The sequence below is a fragment of the Bombina bombina genome, chromosome 1, assembly GCF_027579735.1.
Source record: "Bombina bombina isolate aBomBom1 chromosome 1, aBomBom1.pri, whole genome shotgun sequence".
Lineage (NCBI taxonomy): Eukaryota > Metazoa > Chordata > Amphibia > Anura > Bombinatoridae > Bombina > Bombina bombina.
The window spans coordinates 1,547,332,092-1,547,339,591 of NC_069499.1; positions in this window are offsets into that span (position 1 = coordinate 1,547,332,092).

Consider the following 7,500-nt stretch of genomic DNA (forward strand, 5'->3'; position numbering starts at 1 on the left):
TGGCCCTTTAATAGTGCTAGCACCATGCATAATGAGGGGCAGACTGAAACTAGCCCCCCCCTTCTATACCCTTTCTACTGCGTCCATGTCCCACCATGCTCCCCATTCTCCAGGGCAAGGGCCCCCAAACATCAAAGGCAAGGCACTGTGCCCATAACCTGCAGGGCCAGACCCAACACTCCAAGGCCCCACAGCAACAAAAAACCCAAGCCCCCCCCCCCCTCCAGGGCCATATGCCAAACTACAGGGTCCCCAGAGCAACAGAACCCCCTATCCAGGCATAGGGCCCCTACACTGGGGACAGGGTCCCACGCCGGCCACCGTCAACTGCTTAGTTACTGCTAGTGCAGCTGTCAGTGTTCCGATCATTCACTGCCCACCCCAGCTCACAACCACTAGTGCAGCTGTCAGTGTTCCAATCATTCACTGCCCACCCCAGCTCACAACCACTAGTGCAGCTGTCAGTGTTCCAATCATTCGCTGCCCACCCCAGCTCACAACCACTAGTGCAGCTGTCAGTGTTCCGATCATTCGCTGCCCACCCCAGCTGACAACCACTAGTGCAGCTTTCAGTGCTCCGATCATTCGCTGCCCACCCCAGCTCACAACCACTAGTGCAACTGTCAGTGTTCTGATCATTCACTGCCCACCCAAGCTCACAACCACTAGTGCAGCTGTCAGTGTTCCGATCATTCGCTGTCCACCCCAGCTCACAACCACTAGTGCAACTGTCAGTGTTCTGATCATTCACTGCCCACCCAAGCTCACAACCACTAGTGCAGCTGTCAGTGTTCCGATCATTCGCTGTCCACCCCAGCTCACAACCACTAGTGCAGCTGTCAGTGTTCCGATCATTCGCTGTCCACCCAAGCTCACAACCACTAGTGCAGCTGTCAGTGTTCTTATCATTCGCTGCCCACCCCAGCTCACAACCACTTATGCAGCTGTCAGTGTTCCGATCATTCGCTGCCACCCCAGCTCACAACCACTAGTGCAGCTGTCAGTGTTCCGATCATTCGCTGCCCACCCCAGCTCACAACCACTAGTGCAGCTGTCAGTGTTCTGATCATTCGCTGCCCACCCCAGCTCACAACCACTAGTGCAGCTGTCAGTGTTCCGATCATTCGCTGCCCACCCCAGCTCACAACCACTAGTGCAGCTGTCAGTGTTCCGATCATTCGCTGCCCACCCCAGCTCACAACCACTAGTGCAGCTGTCAGTGTTCCGATCATTCGCTGCCCACCCCAGCTCACAACCACTAGTGCAGCTGTCAGTGTTCCGATCATTCACTGCCCACCCCAGCTCACAACCACTAGTGCAACTGTCAGTGTTCTGATCATTCACTGCCCACCCAAGCTCACAACCACTAGTGCAGCTGTCAGTGTTCCAATCATTCGCTGCCCACCCCAGCTCACAACCACTAGTGCAGCTGTCAGTGTTCCGATCATTCGCTGCCCACCCCAGCTCACAACCACTAGTGCAGCTGTCAGTGTTCCGATCATTCGCTGCCCACCAGAGCTCACAACCACTAGTGCAGCTGTCAGTGTTCCGATCATTCGCTGCCCACCCCAGCTCACAACCACTAGTGCAGCTGTCAGTGTTCCGATCATTCGCTGCCCACCCCAGCTCACAACCACTAGTGCAGCTGTCAGTGTTCCGATCATTCGCTGCCCACCTCAGCTCACAACCACTAGTGCAGCTGTCAGTGTTCCGATCATTCACTGCCCACCCCAGCTCACAACCACTAGTGCAGCTGTCAGTGCTCCGATCATTCGCTGCACACCCCAGCTCACAACCACTAGTGCAGCTGTCAGTGTTCCGATCATTCGCTGCCCACCCCAGCTCACAACCACTAGTGCAGCTGTCAGTGCTCCGATCATTCGCTGCCCACCCAAGCTCACAACCACTAGTGCAGCTGTCAGTGTTCCGATCATTCGCTGCCCACCCCAGCTCACAACCACTAGTGCAGCTGTCAGTGTTCTGATCATTCGCTGCCCACCCAAGCTCACAACCACTAGTGCAGCTGTCAGTGTTCCGATCATTCGCTGCCCACCCCAGCTCACAACCACTAGTGCTGCTGTCAGTGTTCTGATCATTCGCTGTCCACCCAAGCTCACAACCACTAGTGCAGCTGTCAGTGTTCTGATCATTCGCTGCCCACCCCAGCTCACAACCACTAGTGCAGCTGTCAGTGTTCCGATCATTCGCTGCCCACCCCAGCTCACAACCACTAGTGCAGCTGTCAGTGTTCCGATCATTCGCTGCCCACCCCAGCTCACAACCACTAGTGCAGCTGTCAGTGTTCCGATCATTCGCTGCCCACCCCAGCTCACAACCACTAGTGCAGCTGTCAGTGTTCCGATCATTCGCTGCCCACCCTAGCTCACAACCACTAGTGCAGCTGTCAGTGTTCCGATCGTTCGCTGCCCACCCCAGCTCACAACCACTAGTGCAGCTGTCAGTGTTCCGATCATTCGCTGCCCACCCTAGTTCACAACCACTAGTGCAGCTGTCAGTGTTCCTATCATTCGCTGCCCACCCTAGCTCACAACCACTAGTGCAGCTGTCAGTGTTCCGATCATTCGCTGCCCACCCCAGCTCACAACCACTAGTGCAACTGTCAGTGTTCTGATCATTCACTGCCCACCCAAGCTCACAACCACTAGTGCAGCTGTCAGTGTTCCGATCATTCGCTGCCCACCCCAGCTCACAACCACTAGTGCAGCTGTCAGTGTTCCGATCATTCGCTGCCCACCAGAGCTCACAACCACTAGTGCAGCTGTCAGTGTTCCGATCATTCACTGCCCACCCCAGCTCACAACCACTAGTGCAGCTGTCAGTGCTCCGATCATTCGCTGCCCACCCCAGCTCACAACCACTAGTGCAGCTGTCAGTGTACCGATCATTCACTGCTCACCCCAGCTCGCAACCACTAGTGCAGCTGTCAGTGTTCCGATCATTCGCTGCCCACCCCAGCTCACAACCACTAGTGCAGCTGTCAGTGTTCCGATCATTCGCTGCCCACCCCAGCTCACAACCACTAGTGCAGCTGTCAGTGTTCCGATCATTCGCTGCCCACCCCAGCTCACAACCACTAGTGCAGCTGTCAGTGTTCCGATCATTCGCTGCCCACCCCAGCTCACAACCACTAGTGCAACTGTCAGTGTTCTGATCATTCACTGCCCACCCAAGCTCACAACCACTAGTGCAGCTGTCAGTGTTCCAATCATTCGCTGCCCACCCCAGCTCACAACCACTAGTGCAGCTGTCAGTGTTCCGATCATTCGCTGCCCACCCCAGCTCACAACCACTAGTGCAGCTGTCAGTGTTCCGATCATTCGCTGCCCACCAGAGCTCACAACCACTAGTGCAGCTGTCAGTGTTCCGATCATTCGCTGCCCACCCCAGCTCACAACCACTAGTGCAGCTGTCAGTGTTCCGATCATTCGCTGCCCACCCCAGCTCACAACCACTAGTGCAGCTGTCAGTGTTCCGATCATTCGCTGCCCACCTCAGCTCACAACCACTAGTGCAGCTGTCAGTGTTCCGATCATTCACTGCCCACCCCAGCTCACAACCACTAGTGCAGCTGTCAGTGCTCCGATCATTCGCTGCACACCCCAGCTCACAACCACTAGTGCAGTTGTCAGTGTTCCGATCATTCGCTGCCCACCCCAGCTCACAACCACTAGTGCAGCTGTCAGTGCTCCGATCATTCTCTGCCCACCCAAGCTCACAACCACTAGTGCAGCTGTCAGTGTTCCGATCATTCGCTGCCCACTCCAGCTGACAACCACAAGTGCAGCTGTCATTGTTCCGATCATTCGCTGCCCACCCCAGCTCACAACCACTAGTGCAGCTGTCAGTGCTCCGATCGTTCGCTGTCCACCCCAGCTCACAACCACTAGTGCTGCTGTCAGTTTTCTGATCATTCGCTGCCCACCCAAGCTCACAACCACTAGTGCAGCTGTCAGTATTCTGATCATTCGCTGCCCACCCCAGCTCACAACCACTAGTGCAGCTGTCAGTGTTCTGATCATTCGCTGCCCACCCAAGCTCACAACCACTAGTGCAGCTGTCAGTGTTCCGATCATTCGCTGCCCACCCCAGCTCACAACCACTAGTGCTGCTGTCAGTGTTCTGATCATTCGCTGTCCACCCAAGCTCACAACCACTAGTGCAGCTGTCAGTGTTCTGATCATTCGCTGCCCACCCCAGCTCACAACCACTAGTGCAGCTGTCAGTGTTCCGATCATTCGCTGCCCACCCCAGCTCACAACCACTAGTGCAGCTGTCAGTGTTCCGATCATTCGCTGCCCACCCCAGCTCACAACCACTAGTGCAGCTGTCAGTGTTCCGATCATTCGCTGCCCACCCCAGCTCACAACCACTAGTGCAGCTGTCAGTGTTCCGATCGTTCGCTGCCCACCCTAGCTCACAACCACTAGTGCAGCTGTCAGTGTTCCGATCGTTCGCTGCCCACCCCAGCTCACAACCACTAGTGCAGCTGTCGGTGTTCCGATCATTCGCTGCCCACCCTAGTTCACAACCACTAGTGCAGCTGTCAGTGTTCCTATCATTCGCTGCCCACCCTAGCTCACAACCACTAGTGCAGCTGTCAGTGTTCCGATCATTCGCTGCCCACCCCAGCTCACAACCACTAGTGCAACTGTCAGTGTTCTGATCATTCACTGCCCACCCAAGCTCACAACCACTAGTGCAGCTGTCAGTGTTCCGATCATTCGCTGCCCACCCCAGCTCACAACCACTAGTGCAGCTGTCAGTGTTCCGATCATTCGCTGCCCACCAGAGCTCACAACCACTAGTGCAGCTGTCAGTGTTCCGATCATTCACTGCCCACCCCAGCTCACAACCACTAGTGCAGCTGTCAGTGCTCCGATCATTCGCTGCCCACCCCAGCTCACAACCACTAGTGCAGCTGTCAGTGTACCGATCATTCACTGCTCACCCCAGCTCACAACCACTAGTGCAGCTGTCAGTGTTCCGATTATTCGCTGCCCACCCCAGCTCACAACCACTAGTGCAGCTGTCAGTGTTCCGATCATTCACTGCCCACCCTAGCTCACAACCACTAGTGCAGCTGTCAGTGTTCTGATCATTCGCTGCCCACCCCAGCTCACAACCACTAGTGCAGCTGTCAGTGTTCCGATCATTCGCTGCCCACCCCAGCTCACAACCACTAGTGCAGCTGTCAGTGTTCCGATCATTCGCTGCCCACCCCAGCTCACAACCACTAGTGCAGCTGTCAGTGTTCCGAGCATTCGCTGCCCACCCCAGCTCACAACCACTAGTGCTGCTGTCAGTGTTCCGATCATTCACTGCTCACCCCAGCTCACAACCACTAGTGCTGCTGTCAGTGTTCTGATCATTCGCTGCCCACCCAAGCTCACAACCACTAGTGCTCACTGTGGGGTCCCATACTAAAGTTTGCCTGCCACTCAGTCACTCACAATCAGCACTGCAGTGTAGCTCAGCTGTCACCGCTGTGCTAGCTCATTTGAACAGAGGTGGCTGTGAGTCTTAGCTATGCCACTGGCAGTCACCTCTACCTATTTATCCGACCACTGCTTAATTAAACATTTTATATTAAAGGGACATAAAACCCCAAAAAATGTTCTTTCATATTTCAGATAGAGTATTCAATTTTCAACAACTTCCTAATTTACTTTTATTATCTGATTTTCGTTGTTATGTTGGTATCCTTTGTTGAACATCATACCTAGGTTTGCTCAGGAGCAGGAGCAAATGGAGTTGGGTATTTGGTCAGAATGAATGGTCTCCTCAATACAAAAAAGTACAGTCAGATAATTATCCATCATGCAATTCCATTTAGGGAGGCATCTGATTGGCCCCGAAGTTATTCTGCACCATGACATATCGCCAAAGTCATTAAAGGGACACTGAACTCAAATTTTTTTCTTTCGTGATATAGATAGAGCATGCAATTTTAAGCAACTTTCTAATTTACTACTATTATCACATTTTCTTCATTCTCTTGGTATCTTTATTTGAAATGCAAGAATGTAAGTTTAGATGCCGGCCCCTTTTTTGGTGAACAACCTGGGTTGTCCTTGCTGATTGGTGGATAAATTCACCCACCAATAAAAAGTGCTTTCCATGGTCCTGAACCACAAAAAATAGCTTAGATGCCTTCTTTTTCAAATAAAGAAAGCAAGAGAACGAAGAAAAATTGATAATAGGAGTAAATTAGAAAGTTGCTTAAATTTGCATGCTCTATCTGAATCATGAAATAAAAAAATTGTGTTCAGTGTCCCTTTAAGAACTATCTTCAGCATAAAGAAGGAGTCGTGGAAGTAATGATATGGCCGCCTCAGAGCTCTGGGGCGCGATCCGATATACGCCGCCCGTAATTTCACCTCGCAACTCGACCTATCTAATATACTGCGCCGTCAGATGCTAAACCGGCGTAAGTAGGAAAAACCTGTGATCAACTAAAATGTGCGCAAATACACATTTTAGTAGTCGCAAGTACTTACGCCATGATTTTGTTCACGTAAAGTCTCAATAAAGTGTAGTTTTATGCAAATTAGGCTACAAATCGTAAAAAACAACGGCCAATTCTAAAAGATGCACCACGTAATTACGCCATTCAAAATTCATACATAAACCCATACGCAGCGGCCATTTTCTTTAGTGTGTTTGGTTGGTTCTTGGAGCTACAGCACACTACAGTGAGTAGAGAGATTAGTGGTAAGAGTAGTGAGAGAGGAGCATTTCATTAAGTTAGTTAGGTTGGAATGTTGGATTGGTAAGCCTGTACATTTACTTACAGTTTTTTTACATATTGCACACATTTTGCATACACACATATACAAAATACACAACACTTTTTTTTCTAACACCTCACACATTTTATTTATCTTTTACAGTGTGATAGGCTGAGTGTTTGGTTGTGATTGTGTGTGATTGAAGTGGGAGTGAGTGTGAGTGTGTGTAGTTTGAGGATGACAGGGAGAGCTAGGGCGGGGGGGAGGAGGGAAGGGGAGTTGCAGGGAGAGGATTATGGACAGGAGGAGCAGCAAGGTCCCCGTCAGGGAGTGAGTGGAGGGGGGAGAGTTAGAAGGGAGGATGGGAGTGGGGTTGCCCCAAGGTCAGGCACACTCAGAAGAGGGACATAGGGTGCACATGGGGATAGAAGGGGGGAGGAGGGAGAGGATAGGGAGGAACCCACACCAGGGACATCCCAGAGAGGGAGCCAGGCGGCCCAGGACGAGGAGCGCATGAGGTGCCCCAACTTCTCCTTTGCAGAAAACCTTGCATTAGTCCAGGCCGTCCTGGAGAACCACACCACCCTCTTTGGCCAAGAGAAGGGCAAAGGAGTTGCCTGAAGGCGTAAAGATGCATGGCTGAGGGTCGAGGAGGCAGTCAACGGCGTGGCCCAGCAGAGGAGGAATGTGGATGGGCTCAAGAAAAGGTGGAATGACTGCAAGAGGCGGGTGAAGGAGAAAATGGGCCAAG